This window comes from Impatiens glandulifera, chromosome 6 (assembly GCF_907164915.1).
Source record: "Impatiens glandulifera chromosome 6, dImpGla2.1, whole genome shotgun sequence".
In the NCBI taxonomy this organism is placed as follows: Eukaryota; Viridiplantae; Streptophyta; class Magnoliopsida; order Ericales; family Balsaminaceae; genus Impatiens; species Impatiens glandulifera.
In genome coordinates this window covers 40,346,444-40,364,805 of record NC_061867.1, presented here as the reverse complement: position 1 = coordinate 40,364,805, position 18,362 = coordinate 40,346,444, and the positions used below count along the sequence as shown (strand labels likewise).

General features: G+C 32.0%; 1 pseudogene; it reads left to right on the top strand.

Moving 5' to 3' along the window:
• Positions 1-1,005: 1,005 nt before the first annotated feature.
• On the top strand, positions 1,006-18,040 carry LOC124943597 (annotated as a pseudogene).
• The last annotated feature ends 322 nt before the right edge of the window (positions 18,041-18,362 follow it).

Below are 18,362 nucleotides of genomic sequence, written 5' to 3'. Positions count from 1 at the left end.
TAGCAGTAGAAAGAATAACAAAAAGATTCTCTTGAAATGAACGTGCGCCTATTCACACATTTTCTAATAAAAATAATTTGGGTTAGTCATTCAGATTTCAGACACACGGTAATTTCTGATAATAAGGCTGAAGCTTGATTTGTCAACTTCAAAATGTAGGTTTTAGAGACTAAAGAACATTAATATACACATTTCTCTTGATTTTCATATAGTACCTTCTTGAAATACCATAACACCATACACATTTTTTTCATGACTAAGTTAAAATATAGGGAAGACTGTAATTCATGGTTGTTCATCATCTATTTGCTTTAGGACAGAGTGAATCAATAAATACGAGCTCATGATTTGCCTAATTTGTTTGTGTCCAATTTACTAATTTGAGATATAAAGTAAAAGAATCATATCATATAAATACGTCATTCTTAAAGTGTATAAACAACTTGTTATGCATATATTTAATTTTTTAACAAACGCGAGACAAGATATGAAGAATACGAGAAACAACTAACCGTAATCATTCAATTGTGATGATGATAAGTATTACGACCTCAAACATGGGCTTGGAATTGCCTGCAAACACCCAATTGGAGAGTTCAGAATGTTACAATGTATGAAAGAAAAACCTATATACATGTGAGTGTTCTTGTAAGTTGTAATTTGTATGGAGAGTACAACAGCTCACTCATAAAGATGATTCAATCAACTATAAAGAAGTATCTACAATAAAGAAAAATAGTGACCTAAATAAGTCAAATATATACCCTAATTCATCCTTAAAACAAAGAAGTATATAACCATTCTTTACTTATAAATATGGTTCAATCATCTAGTGCAGCGATATACAACCTAGCATCAAAGTCCAACTGAAAATAACTGAGAAATCCAAAATACTACAACAAGGGGTAAAATACTAGGTCGGAGAAGAATGTAACTAACCTCGTGTGCACAACAATCTGGTTGCGGAGAGTCGAAGGAGGATAGTGTAGATGAAGGAAAACCCTAATGGTTGGAGAAGGATGTAACTATCCTCGTGCGCGCGACAATCTGGCTGCAGAGAGAGGAGAGTCGAAGGATCAGAGTGTGATTAATGGTTTTTTAGCTGATTTGATAACCATCAAGCAAAAGATCTGTGAAGCGGCAGAGAGAGGAGAGTCGAAGGATCAGAGTGTGATTAATGGTTTTTTAGATGATTTGATAACCATCGGGCAAAGGATATGTGAAGCGGCAGAGAGAGGAGAGTTGAAGGATCAGAGTGTGATTAATGATTTTTTAGCTGATTTGATAACCATCAAGCAAAAGATCTTTGAAGAAAGAAAATGAGTTAGGCTCTTCTAGAAGGACTCCGTTAAAAACTGATTTCTAATTTCAAAATATATATAAGTTAAATTTTTATTATTAAATATAATATAATGTTTAATTTATTTATTTTTGGTTGTATTATTTTTTATTTAATTAAATTTAAATACTAATTACATAAAAGACAGATGTTAATAAAAAAAATTAATAATGTTATAAAAACTTTAAAAATTATGAATTCAATTTTAATGTAAATAAAATTTTAATTCAAATTTAATTAAAAAAAATAGTGAAATAAAATACTTATAAAGTTTAAAAAATAAAACATAAAAAATATTAAATTTAGAATAGTTAAATTTTAAGGTTTTAACAAAATTTGTATATAAAAAAATAAAGGTGGTGGTATATATATTCAAAGGTTGGCAAAAGTTTTTCTTTTTACAACTTTTACCCACGCTTGATAAGCGTTGGCATATAAGGGTGGCTGAAGGTGTATTTTGTTGTAGTGATTGTGTGGGATATAATTCATATTTACATTGTTGAAATAATAAACTGTTAATTAAATCATCAATTGATCAAACGACTGACATTGATTGCGTCTTCATTTGCCTTAATATTTCTTCTTAATGAAGGGTAATTGTTTGTCAAAATTAATCAAGATATTTATTTTGCAATACTAACATTACATGTTTTTTTTCAACTGTTAATCATAATATTAAATTATCAAACAATTAATAATAATAAACTCATGTACGTTACACTAGAGATTAACAACATTTTATCAATTGGTCATCAATGCATTTTAAATTACTTAATTCAAATTATACATTTGGATTAAATTTCACCCTTTAATTCACGTTTGAATTTCATGTGAATTTGATTTAATTTTATTACCCACATTCTAATTTCCATTCATTCATAGAATTTATATAATTAATTTAAAAATTACAAAAATCTCCCACATTAATTGAAATTGAAAGATTAACTCAGTGAAATGTTCAACAAATTAATTTTATATAGGATAGGTAGGTGTAACCCTTTGAACCTTCCTTATGAAATTATATAACTTTACTAGCCAATTAGTAGACTCGATGTCCTTGAACTATTCTTCCATTTGTGTAAACGATTATACACTTTCACATAGAATTATCCCCGATACATGTCAAACTCTCATGGTTGTGTCCGTTTTGGCCATAGAACACGCGCTTGGTTTTGTGAGAGGGTCTAGAATTGAGCCGTGCAATTCTTTCTAAGCGACCCCACTTATCCCTCACATAGGTGATCTCTTTTCTCACAAAGAATCATTAAAAGCAATATGCTTATCCTCGTCAAAATATATATTGTTTCGTTATAGGATTAATCCTCAACAATAACTTTCCAAGTTAGTAAAATTAGGTTGTCCCATTGAACCTAGTTCTTGGATCTCTAGTCTGCATATGTTGGATTTTCCTTCATACTAACTTATAGTAGGCGCATGTCTTAAAAGACTTTTAAACTAACTCTCTATTCAATAATTTATTTAGTGAATCCACAATGTTATCTTGACTTACATAGTCAAATTTGATAACTCCATTAGAGAGTATAGTCTAATGACACTATGTTTAAGACGTGTATGTCTAGACTTGTCATTGACTCTAAATTTGTCCAATTTCAAATTACTATCACAATAATTATAATATTATGTTGGTACATTCTTAGTTAAGAATTATGGAATAAGCTGACTCAGATCTATGGTAGAAATGCTCAAGCAAAGAAGGACCAGAAAGTTTTCATGTGTGTTGAAAACAAATCCAAATGGACTGATAGCGATTCAGAGGAGTCTCCTGTTGAAAGAGAGACTGAAGCTGTTACATGCTTGATGGCAGACGACCAATCCAAGCTAAATGATTTTTCTACACCAGAATTTACCAACGAAGAGTTAACTAATGCACTCAATGAAATGGACATTGAGTAAAAGAAGTTATCAGATTTGTTTTAAGAGATGAAAGTGAAGTATGAGGCCAACACTTCTTCCTCTCATAAAACATCTGAAACAGATGTTTTTGAAAAGAAAGAAGTGGAGATTTTATCAGAGAATGAAATGCTCAAAGAACAAATTCAAACCCTTTATGCTGAAAACAAAAGGCTAAAAGTGCATGGACAAGGTCTGGAGAAGCTGTCAAATATCAGATCAGCATGTTAAAACCTACTAGATCTAGATACGGTCTAGGATTTGATAGCAATGACCTTAACCTGTCCTGCAAAAAGTTAAACTCAGCAAATAACAAGCTTAAGTCAATAAGCTTTGTTAAAAGAAGTGTGACTGACAATGAATCTGATCTCATTCATGAAGAAGTAGCTTTTAAGAATAAAATAACTTATGTTCTGCCAATTGTTAGCTGGCTAAAAAATAAGTTAGAAGCAGCCAACAAGTCTGGCAATCTAAAACCTGACTCAAAGTCAAGGAGTTTTAAAAGAAAATCGTCTTCAAAAGTTAAGGGATCAGTGACTAGCAGGAAGGCGTCTACTATGTCAAAATCATACGCATTAATCACATCACAAAATGGGAAATCTATCATAATAACTCAAATATGGATTCCTAAGGGACTAATTGACCGAGGACCCAATTAAAAGTGGGTACCAAAAGATTGTAAATATTCTTTTGTGTAGGTACAAATAAACGATGGGCTGGAGGAATCTGTATAGTATCTTGATAGCGGCTGTTCTAGGCATATGGCAGGAAACATACGGCTTCTTACTGATATAGCAGACTACTTTGGACCTAAGATTACTTTTGGTGACAACAAGAAGGGTAAGACCATGGGTAAGGGTAAGATTATCCATGGTAACCTAACCATTAATGACGTGTTACTTGTAGACAATCTGTGCTATAACTTGATCAGTATCAGTCAGTTATGTGATAATGGTTTGTCAGTTGATTTTCAAACTCATGCATGTCTAGTTAAGGATCAAGATGGAAATACTTTGTTAACTAGTAGTAGAGTAGGAAATCATATAAAATGAATTGACAAAAAGAATCTTATGATCCTATGTGCATGATTGTCAAGAATGACCAGAAATGGTTACGGCATAAAAGGTTGAACCACTTGAATTTCAAAACCATTAACAACATTTGTTCAAACAATTTAGTTATTGGATTACCTAAACTGTAGTTTGCTAAGGACAAGGTATGTCCTGCTTGCCAGTTAGGCAAACAGGGCAGATCATCGTTCAAAAGTAAAGAGAAATCTCAATCCAGCCGTTGCCTAGAACTGTTACTTATGGATCTGTTTGGTCCAATTACTGTAAAGAGTCTAGGAGGAATGAGATTTGCCCTAATTGTTATTGATGATTTTTCTCGATTTACATGTGTTACATTTTTACCATCAAATGATAAAATTACTGAAAACTTGATTAAAATATTAAAAAGAATTCAGAATCAGAAATCTTTGAATATTACATGCATTAGAAGTGACCAGGGAACTGAGTTCACTAACAGATACCTATCATCTTATCTCGAAAAGACCGGAATTAGGCACGAGTTGTCTAGTGCCAAAACTCCACAACAAAACGGTATTTCTGAGAGAAGAGTGAGGACTCTGAAGGAAGAAGCGAGATCCATGCTAGATGAATCAGACGTGCCTCAGAGGTTCTAGCCATAAGCCATAAGCACTGCTTGCTACACACAAAATCGGTCAATAATCAACAAACGTTTTGATAAAACTCACTATGAACTGTATTATGGGAGAATTCCCACAATCTCTTATTTTAAGATATTCGGGTGTAAATGTTTTATTCATAACAATGGAAAGGTTTATCTGACTGCTTTTGATACTAAAGCAGATGAGGGATTCATGTTAGGATACTCTTCAGTAAGAAAGGCTTACAGAATATACAACAACAGAACACAAACCGTTGAGGAATCCCTCCATGTAGTTTTTGATGAGCCTGTTGAGAGTAAATCCATTGACTCCATTGATCTCGCTGACAGACTAAAAGCGACAAGTCTTGAGTTTGTGAGTGAAGAAGAAGAAGTTCTGGATAAACGGATTTCGATGTCTGACACAGTGGCTGATCCGGTTGAAGATCATCCAGACGTACAAACTCCTATTCAACAAGATGTTGAGAGTTTAGAAGTCGCGGATTTACCCGTTTAGATGACCAATCCTCTTGGATCCTACTTCAGATGGAACAGAAATCATCCACCAAAATTGATCATCGGAAATCCCTTCTCTCCTCGAAGGACAAGACGTCAATTAATGGATGAAATGGCCAATTCTGCCTTTATTTCTCATATTGAACCCAAGAAAATTGGTGAAGCCATAGTTGATCCAGATTGGATCAATGCCATGTAGGAGGAGTTAAACCAATTTGTGAGAAATAAAGTGTGGCATTTAACTCCTAGACCAACTGATAAGTCAGTCATAAGAACAAGATGGGTCTTTAGAAACAAGCTTAGTGAAGATGGTCTAGTCATTAGAAACAAAGCTCATTTAGTTGCTCAAGGATACAGACAGGAGGAAGGTATCGACTTGATGAGTCTTTTGCACCGGTAGTAAGATTTGAGGCAATTAGAATCTTCCTAGCATATACATCATTTAAGAACTTTAAGGTCTTTCAAATGGATGTTAAAAGTGCATTTTTAAATGGAAAATTGAGTGAAGAAGTGTATGTTGAGCAACCCCCTGGATTTGTAGATCATATTTTACCTAATCATGTCTATAAGCTTAACAAAGTATTGTATGGTCTAAAACAAGCTCCTAGAGCTTGGTATGACACCTTAACTGAATTTTTGTTTGATCATTATTTTGTTATTGGAACCGTGGATAAAACCTTGTTTAGATTTACTAAAGATTCTCACATTCCGCTTATTCAAATATATGTTGATGATATTATTTTTGGCTCAACTAACCCTAAATCGTGTGAGAAATTTTCTAAGCTGATGCATGACAAATTTGAAATGAGCATGATGGGAGAATTAACGTTCTTCCTTGGGCTTCAAGTCCGTTAGCTGGAAAAAGGAACCTTAATAAATCAGGACAAGTATACCAAAGAATTTCTAAAGAAGTTTAGAATGGAGAACTGCTCTGCCACATCTACTCCAATGAGCTCCTCTAGTAAATTGGATAAAGATGAAGGTGGCCAAAGTGTTGATGTAACAACCTATAGAGGACTTATCGGATCTTTACTATATGTGACTGCTAGTATACCAGATATCCAATTTGTTGTTGGTGTTTGTGGAAGATTTCAGGCTAATCCTAAACTATCTCATTTTACTGCTGCTAAACGCATTCTTAAATATCTTTAGGGAACGTAAAATGTGGGACTGTGGTATCCGAAGGATTCCAGTTTCAATTTGACCAGTTTCTCAGATGCAAACTATGCAGGGTGCAAAATCGATAGAAAAAGTACGAGTGGAACTTGCCAGTTCCTTGAAGATCGTCTCATCTCATGGTTCAGCAAGAAGCAGACGTCAGTTGTCACGTCTACAACAGAAGCAGAGTACCTCGCAGCTGGCAGTTGTTGCTCTCAACTTTTGTGAGTTCAACAACAGCTCAGGGATTATGGGATCGAGGCTAAAGAATCTCCAATTTTTTGCGACAACACTAGTGCTATCGCAATCACCTATAATCCAGTTCTGCATTCTCGGACAAAGCATATCGAAATCAGGCATCATTTTATCCGAGAACACGTAAATCAAAAGCATATTCGTCTTGAATATGTTCCTACAGATCAACAAACGGCAGATATCTTCACGAAGCCTCTACCCGAAGCTAAGTTTTCTCATTTTAGAAACATTTTAGGTTTTGTTGATCTTGATTGATGTGATTATGTGCATAAATTGAGGGGGAACGTATTGTTCAAAACGTAACTAGATAGACATGAAGACAGGTCTTAATACGTCCAAAGGATTAGAAGCTTAAGAAACATAACTACTTAGACGTACGTCTACTTTAGTAGTTTAATCTTCCTTTGGGAACCTATGTCTTGGTTCTTTAACCTGCGTGGTTAGACGCACATGTCTAATAGACGTTAGACGTTTTTACGTTTAGAGCAAGTGGATGCTCACGTATAACCAGACACACGTGTAGCACGCGCTGTTTTCACATAATTAGACGTTTACGTCTAATAGACAGAGTTTCCAAAAGAAGTGAAAATGCGAAAGGTAAAATTAACGTATAACTACTTGTGTAATTAGACCTTTCATCTTCTGGCTATTTGGACAACTGTTATCTGATTATGTATGTGTTTATGTACTTGTTCCCGCCAAAAATTAAATCAGTCACTTCTCGAAAGGAATGAAGACACTTGTCTTTCAATACGTAAAGAATGACTAAAATTTCTAACGACTTTATTTTGTACGTTTAATATTAACTGTGCATTTTTATGATTAATATTAAATGCTATGTTCCTTGGGAACAGATTTCTGAGTTTTTGACGCTCGGTATGATCATTAGATATTTTCAACACGTTAGTCTTTAATATTTAATGAGTGATATTACTCAAATGGTTGAGTACTTCCAAATCCGTGTCTCTCTCTCTAGAATTCGAATCGACCAGTTCTTGTTCATCTAGTCGAAATGACAACTTTCTCTCCGAAATTGTTACAAGTGGATTTCCAATCTGTATCCACTTTACAATATCCTGGAATGGTTAAGATATTCGAATCGTTGAAAGCCTCCGGGCTGTAGAAATTTCTTACCCCTCACTGTGTTTATCACGAACAAATCATTCGTGAGTTCTTTGAAACAACCAATTTCTATCAGAACAAAATAATTGTCGGGATCGTCCAGGGCAGGATGATCTGTATCACCGAAAGCTCTTTCGGCATGTTCTTCCAACTCCCTACCGAAGGAATCCATGAGTTTAAGCCTTCCCCTTATGAAATCATGTTCAAAATTATGAATGTCTTCTTTGACTCGCCTCTTATGGATATTCACGGGAAAAGTAGTCTCCTAAAAGATGAGTACGCGTTACTTAGCGATATCATTTCCAAATCTCTCCTTTCCAAAGAATCCTCCTACAAATTTTGTACGAAGGTTTTTGAGATAATGGTGGCTATCACAATGGGTGTACCCATCAACTGGACGAGTTTTCTCTTCGGAAACCTTGTCAAAATGCTTTGTGCCCAGAAGACAATCTTTGGTTTTGACAGTCCTCTTGGCGCTTTCCTTTGCTTTCTTCTTGATGATCCTGGTAACGGGTATCATCTAACTTCCAAAATTTTGAACAACCAAAAAGTCGTTGATTATATTTTTAGGGTAAAGAGTGTAAAATCGAAGAAAAGAAAAAGAGATGTCTCAAACCCCCTTTAACCGCAGTCTTAGAGATTCCTTAGGTTAAAGATTCTCCTTTCCAGATGATGATTAAGAGGAAGAAGATAAAGAAAAGATCTTTTGATGTTGTTTTATTTTGAACTTATGTCTGTTATTTTTGGAAAATGTTTTGTATGTTTCTCCTGAAAACATTCCTGATTATGTGCTTAATCTGTCAATGGTATTTTGTGGTTATGAATTTAATTTTCTGAATGTTGTGTGTTTGAAAAAGTTCATGCATAAATAGGGGTTTGTCTATATTTATATGATGGATACGTTATTTGTCATCTATGCAGGGTTTCAATCTCATCATCAAAAAGGGGGAAATTGTTGGGTCAAATTATTTTGACTAAGTGTCGAAATAGTTTGACTATTGGGATTTTGATGTTGAATGGATATAAAACGTAATCTATGCACCTAATTTTCTTTGGTGCAGGTGTATCGAAATCAAACTTTATTAGACGTGGTCCTGATGAGGTTCATTAGACCGATTTGGCATTAGATGCACAGAGTTAGACGTGCAGTCTAACTAGTTGAGTTAGACGTGCAGTCTAACACACGGAGTTAGATGTGCAGTCTAACTAGCGGAGTTAGACGTGCAGTCTAACTAGTTGAGTTAGACGTGGAGTCTAACTAGCGGAGTTAGACGTGTAGTCTAACTAGTTGAGTTAGACGTGCAGTCTAACTAGTGGAGTTAGACGTGCAGTCTAACTAGCGGAGTTAGACGTGCAGTCTAACTAGTTGAGTTAGACGTGCGGTCTAACTAGCAGAGTTAGACATGCAGTCTAACACACGGAGTTAGACGTGCAGTCTAACACACGGAGTTAGACGTGCAGTCTAATACACAGAGTTAGACGTGCAGTCTAAATAGTTGAGGTAGACGTGCAGTCTAACTATTGGATTAGACGTGGAGTCTAATAGAAAGAGAAAGTTAGACGTGCAGTCTAACTCCTTCAGACTAGTCTGAAGGGAACCGTAATTAGGCATGGAGTCTAATGGAATGTGAAAGTTAGACGTGCAGTCTAACTAGAGAAAGTTAGACGTGCAGTCTAATTCCTTCAAATTAGTCTGAAGTGAATTGTAATTAGACGTGAAGTCTAATCCCGTGGTCTAATGGATCCTGTTATTAGACGGGGATGTCTGATTTCATTAGACAAGGTCGTCTAATTGAAATACGTCTAATGCCATGCTTAAGCAGTTGCTTGAATCTAGAACCCGCCTACCCACGTGCTCTAGCTGTACGCTACTCCTACTCCACTTTCCATTGAAGATTAGTACGACAGCCAGCTGTAACCAATACCAATGCCACGTAAGCGAATATCCTTCACACTACTTATTTTGCAGGTATATTTCTGAAGAATATTCGGCGCACTACCAGTTGTGTACGTCCACGATCCTTGTATTCAGAGTCTGTTGTGTACTATGGAGGCGTTCCAATGGAAGCTCGCCACGTGTCATTACGAAGATTCGACTGTTAGTTCATGCTCCTATTTAAAGAATCTCAAGGACAATGGATGAACTGCTAGGCTAGACAATTAATCGATCATTTGATACTCAAATTATTCTATCAAAACTATTAGTTGCTTTCCTTCTTTACTGTGTGTTAATAAAGAGAGAGTTAGAATCAAAGCATCGTTTTAGATGAGTGATATTCTTCATCATATTGTAAGTTGAACAAAGTCTTTTATGTTCAACAGTAAGCTATTCGTGCAAACTGTATTTGATTCAAAGCATATTATAGTGAATCCTTCCGGTGGTTGGAAGAAGGGATGATGTAGAAGAGTTTGCTCTGAACATCCATGAAGAAACTGCTGTGTCGTTTCTTTTTGTCATCTTTTCATTCTTGGTTTCCAGCTTCAAATCTAAGTAAACATTTTCGCGCTTGATTTTGTTTCAAGTGTTTACAAGGGTATGCGTAGAATAAAATGTGATTTAAATTCTTAACAAGATTTCTATCAAACTGTTTTTCCTAAGCCTTCATCAATAGTCTTACCTCCGCCTCTATTGATTAAGCCGATCCTATCATAAATGTTATTCAACTCTATTTTTTTTATCGCCTATCGCCTCACCTTAAGTGAGATGACTTTCAACAAAGTCGTTATCTCTTTTAATTTTACGAGGTTCGAGAGGATGATCAGAAAAGAGGGTTCAATGAAATCGACGATTAAAACAAACAAATATCACGTCTACCATTTAGGTTAATTAACTCACTCAAAAATTGTGAGAAAATTTAATTATGGTATGACGACTATAGAATTTTAAATATTTTTTTTACGAAAGGTCGAATATTTTGAACGTTACACTATTTTATAAATGCGTAGATTTATCATATGATTAGTATTACACAAATCATTTACATTAACAATATTAATTTTGTTACTGTTATAACTTTTTTTTATTGTTATATCTAAGACGGTTTCTATACCGCTACAATTTGTGATTATCTCAATAATTGTAAAATTTTGTATGTCTAAATTGGAATATTGGGAATTCATATTATATTTTATATTTTCTAATTTTTCTAATTGGTTTGTTTCAATTTCTATATGCATATATTGTTGAAAGTTACCTTTTATGATAAATATTAGCATTATTAATTCTATAATTATTCGAGTATTCATGTGAAAGTGGGCCGACAAATAGGTCCAATAGTTTACTTGGGCTCATTTGTATGTTTAAGAACTATTATTACCCCAATGAAAAACCTAAATAACACCTTTGATTTTAAATATTTTCTTCTCTCAAAATATAAACTTCTCTTTATATTTATTTTTTTTCTCTCACAAATCACTTTAGGTCAAATGAGACCACCCTCCACTCCTGAATTCTATTTGTTCGGCTTCCAACGTGAATTTGGTTGGCTTTTATAATTATATGTAAGTAAAAGACTATTTTAGATTTTTTTCCTCGTAGATCGTCTGCTACTAGAGTTTATACTTTGTATATAATTTATGAATAGATTTGTAAATTTATAAGTTCATCGTTTGATTTGAGTTCGTGCAGTTTTGATTTGAACTTTTCACTAAAAGATCTTTGAAGTTTTTTTTTGTTGATTTCATTCTATCCAAATCTTGAGTATATATTGGATCTAATATATAATTATATTATTATTATTATGTCTAAAGATTATTTTTATAATTTATTTGCAGGAGGTTATAGAAGAGATTGTTAATATAGAGTTCTTTCTTAAAGAGTGAATCAAGTTTGTAGATGTAAGTGAATGTTATTTGATTTATCTTAAAATTTAATTCTGATAGTGATTATTGAGGTTTTTTGTTCTTTGTTGGAAAGAAATGATTATGTTATTCATCTGTTTAATTTAATATGGTTGGATGTATTCTATTAGTGTTGATTTTGATTGAGTTGAACTATTTTAGCAGTATGATATTAAATGTGTATGATTATTCTTTTGGTTTAATTAGCTAGAATTTGATGTAAACATAATATTGTTCCTACTTTTATAGAACTGCTAGGGAATAGAATTAACCATGTATAATTAAAAGTGTTGCCTACTGTCTATAGAATTATATATCTATAAATATATAACTATATATTTACTTTGATTAATTGTAATTAGTAAGAAAATATATTGTTTTTTAGTAAGATGAGATTATACCTTTAAGATGGGTTCAACATTCAGCTTTAGGATACATTTCGGTAAATAGTTTAAAGATGTTATTGTTATACATTTCCAATGTAATTATATTTATTTGTTTCATTAGCATTTGTATATTAGGACAATAAAAATCATTTTGAAATTGATATTATGATGAGTATATATGTCATGCTTGGATGGAGAAAGGATTGACATATGTTATTTTCAATGTAATTATATTTATGAGTATTCCATTTATCAGAACAATATTCTTCAAACTGAATTCATAATTGTTATGTTTCTCAGTTCAGATATACCATTTTGTTGTGGTGGGTAAGTAGTTGTTAGTTGTCTCTTAATCCCATTTTATTCACAAAAATTAATAAACAAGATACTTTAAGTGGTTTCTCATAATTATTAAATAGTGGAACTACATCACAAACATCCAGTTTCTAGTTATTGACTAAGACATAAAAAGACCTTTCTGAGGATGGTACAATGTGAAAATCCCTCATTGGCCTAATATGGTTACTCTTTTCTCTTGAAGTTGTCCGATCGATACTAATCATATTGTCCTTTAATTTTGGACACTATCATTACCTCTTGAAAAACATAAATAAGACATTTTATTTTAATTCTCTTCCTCCCTCTCAAAATATAAAGGTTTTTTTATATTTATTTTTTCTTTTAAAAATCCTTTTGGGTCAAATTCTAGGACAGTAGGCTATAAACGTGCAAACTTGAACTTGTTAATAGTTGGATGTTATATTTATATATAAGTAAACAACTCTTTCAGATTTATTTTGTGTTGATAGTTTGCTGTTAGGGTTTATACTTTGTATGTAACTCAAGAATAAGTTTGTACATTTCTCAGTTCTTTGTTTGATTTAAACTCTTCTCTATAAGATCTTTAAAGTTTTTTTCTTATTAATTTAATTCTAAAAAAGTCTTGAGTATATATTCCATCTAATATATAAGACTATCATTATGTCTAAATATTATTTAATAATTTATTTGCAAGTTATAAAATAGAATATTAATAGAGAGTTCTTTCTTAAAGAGTGAAACTAGTTTGTAGATGTAAGTGAATGCTATGTAATTATTTGTAATTAGTAAGAAAATATACTATTTTTTGAGTAAGATGATATTATTATGTTTTCATTAGTATATGTATATTAGGACAATAAAATTCACTTTGAAATTGATATTATGATGAGTAGGTTGTGCTTGGATGGATAAATTATTGATATATAATTTGAGATATATTATTCTAATAAAATATAGCTGAATTTGTATGTTTAATCTATATATTATATACAGTATGTATTTTTGTCCTAAAGTATTGTAACTCATAATTATTTACACTTTAAAAAAAATTGATTTCTTATCATTCAATTATATTTTACTTTATATTGTGTCTTAATATATAGATTTCATCACTAGTTTTATTTTACTAATAATGTTTAATTTGTATTACTTATTTTTATAATAAATTTTAACTGTTTGTTATCTTCTTTTTAGAAAAAAAATCATTAAAACTCTTTAGCATGTGGATGTACACTGTATTGGATTTCAGTAATATACATGGGTCATGAATGAGGTAAAGAGTTAACAGGTTAGTTGTGTATTTACCTACAACTATGTGGGTTACCAATTTATTTAAAATTCAAATTGAAATCGATTTTCATCTTTTTAAATTACGGAAGCCCAACTATAAAAAAAAAAAAATCAAACAGATACTTAACTATTATAAATTATTTAAATTAAATTTAAAGTCGGATATTATCTATGCACATAAATGTAATTTATACCTACTTTATATCTAACTAAGATAAAAGGGAGAAGGTTCTAAAGAAACACTAATGGTTATTAGTTTCTAACTAACATACATATAGTCTATTCTCTCAATTTTATCTTAATTTAATCTATCAAATCTATCACAAACTAGTTTAAAATAGACAATAACAATAGACAAAATTTTACTAATAGATAAATTGTTATAGTGAATTCATATATAGTGAAATATTAAGTATGATAATTTATATAGAATAATAAAATTTTGTTTGAGATTTAGAAAACGATTTTAGCATTGTCAAGCAAATGTTTTAGTTCATGAATTATATATTAAAGGAAATCATGCTAGTGCATGAATAAATCACGAGATAATTGTGGTTGTATACTCTCTTCAACAAAATATTTCTTAATGAATTGATTAATTTATAAAAAGAAACGTGAATTCCTTAACTCTAATTTTCATTAGTTGACAATGAATCACTATTTAATGACACATTTACAAAATGTAATTGTATATATTGAGAGTGCTTATTAAAATTCTAGTGTAAATTGACTTCTTTCCAAAAAACTAAATTCACAAATACATTAAATTTAATTTTTTTGTGCTTTGAAAAAAAAAATCACAAACGCTAGTCACTCTAATTTATATTAATTATTTTATTATCTTATAAAGTTTATGTCTAGGATGGTTTATATCGAATATTTAGAAAATAAGTTTAAGATTAGAAATGTATAACTGGTTGAAAAAATAATTAAATGAGTTGATATTGAGTTTAAACGTGTTTTTCAATGAATTGTTAATAATTGAATATTTGTTTAATATACATAAAACATTAATTCAAAATAAAAATAATACATTGAAGAACACATTAAAACTCAAAATCAACTCACTTAATTTATTTAATCAACTAGTTACACATTTCCAAACTCAAACACAAACTCATTTCTAATTATTCTATACAAACCATTATAGACATGAACTTTACAAGTTACCCATAAAAATGAAAATATATAAATTTAAGACCCAAGAAAAATAATAATGATCTTTTGGAGCACAAAAACAAAATGAATAAAAAATATTTGGTAAATAAATGTTCTTTAAGGAAGCCAATTTGAACTTAAATTTTTTTATATAATATCACTATACACAACTCCATGTAATGTGTGATCACCTCGTGATTTGTGGTAAATCTATGTGAGCAAATCTTTTGATGATAAATTTTGAGACATAAAAAGACACAAGAAGAATATTATGTAGACATTACAATTTTTTATCAATCATTTAAAATGTGTTAACATTAATATCAAAATTATAATAAAACCAAATATACAAATAAGATTTGAATTAATAGTTGGACTTTTATAAACTGAAAAAATGATAATGCGTCAACAAAAACAAATAAATAGATTCTAATTTAGGTTCGGTGCTTGGTTACATAAGAATAGAGAATTTGTTAATTTGTTCCTCGTAACCGTCCCGAATGATGATGTCTACACTAAATATTTGTCCATTTTGTACAAAATAGTAGATCAAAATTAATACTTGGACTTTTATTAATTGAAAAAAAAATATTGTAACAAACTCTATATTTTTAAGCATAACCCTTAACCACGAGTCTTGATTTGTGTTTATTAAACTTTTCATGTTCATTTATCTTAATTTTAAATACTTATTTGACTCTTATTCTCCTTACACCCTTGACTATTATAGCCTCTAGCCACATTTGGTTCTCTATTGCCTCTTCAAAAGTTGTTAATACATTTTGACATTTAGTACTATTTGACTTGTTCCTAATCTTCATCAGATAGTTCATAATCTTTTTATCATGCAGGAGCTCTTCTATGTTCCCTTCTCAGTCTTCTAAATCAATTCTCATAAATTGAATCTGAAGCTATGTGTTTTGATTGGAAATGTTTATTATTTTTGTTCTTGTTAATTTGAATATTGTCCACTATTTTCTTCTTCTTCAAGTTCACTATCACTTTCTTCTTTCAGAACTTGACTTTTTCATTTTAATTCTTAACATGTCTCTACTAAGTCTATTTTCCAATTTCATAATTTCTCTTCTTTAAAGATAAAATCTAGACTTATGCAATTGAATTATATAAACTATAAGCTTTTGACTTACCACTTACACCAAATAGGGAACAATCAAGGGAAATTTGATGAAATGGCCCTCATAAGTGTCTTAATTCAAAAAAAGGCCCGCGCTTGCTAATATTTGCAAAATGGGCATTTTTGTCCTGCGAAAAGTTTGAAATACCTATCGCGCGCCTGATTTACCGCTCATTTACGAGAAATGTCATTCACGCATTTTCATCTAAAATGCGTGAGTTGATTAACGCGTTTTAGATGAAAATGCATGAATGGTATATTTCTCGCATTTGGTATTTCTCGCATTTGGTATTTCTCGCATTTGATGTTTTAAAAGTTATCATATTCTGTTTTCATATATTTTACACAATTCTCGCATATACGATTGAATAGACTACGAAAGAAGACAACTAGGGTTTCATATCGATTTACAATAGACTACGAAAGAAAATGATTGAAGAATCTATGCGACTGCGATTCTACAAGGAATAGAAAGAGAGAAATGAAACTTGTGGTAGGAATGGTAGTTTCAAACAAGATGCAAAAATCAGTAGTGGTGGTAGAGGCGTATGCTTCTCAAGGTTATAATTCTCGGCGACAACAGATAAGACCTAAAAACACCTACAAGTTCAACCATTCGAATCATTTACTTGAGATATCATGTTGGTTGCTCGTAGATCTGAAACATTTACTTTCTGAATTTGGTCAAAACATGTCCGTATGTAGAATTTCAACTATTGATTTCGTTTGTATATTAAGGTTCGAGGTTTTGATTTTCTGACATGGATATATCTTCTTCTGTTAGGTTGGGAAGACGTCATTGATGAATACATAAGAATCATGTGGAGCCCTACATTCTGATGATGATTTCTTTTGTTGAAGCTCTTGGATGTATTTTTTTTTCCAGTGTTTTATTTATTTCTTCGAATTTGTAGGTATGTGAATTGTAAGTTTAGCAATCAGTATAAGGCTACCATTGGAGCTGATTTCCTTACTAAAGAAGTTCAGCAATTTGAAGTTTGAAGACAGAGCCTACAAACTTCACTTTGTAGGTCAGCTTTCTTCACTATTAGATTTTGATTTTTGATTGGATTATTTAATTGGTATGTAATGTCAGTACTAGATTCTTTTTTTCAAGATCCTGAACACATTAAAAGAATGTATTTGGTGGCCACAAAAGGATAATGAGGTTAAATTCCGTGCCATTTTCTTTAGGATTTAACAACGGGATTCAAAAACCTAATGATTTACAATGAAAAAAGTGTTTATGTTGAATATGCCAATATGGTCCTATATACTTGATATAATGGTTAGATGATAATTTCTATTCATTTTTCATTCTTTAATAAGTTGAACATGAAAATGTCAGTTTAGTGATGGACTAAATGTCTCACTTTTACTTCCAATTTTCATTACACAAGTTGTTATACATTTAATTTCTCAATATTCTTAGTATAGTAATCAATCCCTGCAGATATGGAACACAGAAGGACAAGAAAGGTTTCAAAGCCTTGGCGTGGCTTTTTATCGAAGGGCTGATTGTTGTGTTCTCGTCTATGATGTTAATGTGATGAAGTCATTTTTGCTTCAGATACTAACTATTTTGGTTAAAAAATTCATAAATTTACTTAACTAACTATTTTGTTCGTTTTGGGGGTCTTTTAGGCTATCCCACATGACCCTGAGAACTTTCCATTTGTGGTCCTATGTAATAAGGTAGATGTTGATGGTAGCAACAACAGGGCGGTATGTTTGAATCATTTTTTTACATCAAAAAATAACTAAAAATATTTCCTGACTTATTTTGGCTACTGATCACTGTATACATACTGTTCTCTGAATTTCAGGTTTCAGAGAAGAAAGCAAGGGCATGGTGCGCTTCGAAGGGTAACATACCTTATTTTGAGACTTCTTCAAAAAGATGGCATGAATGTTGAAGCTGCATTTGAGTGTATATGTTAGGATCTAGGTCGCCGCTGGTGGACCGGGGGTTGGACCGGTTAGCGGTTCTCACTCGTAGGGTGGTGGTTAATCCGGTTAGAGATTAACACCGGGGTTTCAATACTACACAACCTGTCACAAACCCTTGAACTAGGTTCAAGCGCGGAAGAGGTTTGCTTTCAGGTTGAAGCGGTACATGTGTATGATAGGCGGAGTCGGTTTCGGATGATGATGATTTGAAGGATGGTGGGTCGGTTTCGGCAATCTGGATACTCGGTATGGTTTAGTCGGTTTGGAGCGGCGTAGTTAGGTTAGTCGGTTATGTAATGAAGCCAACAGAAAG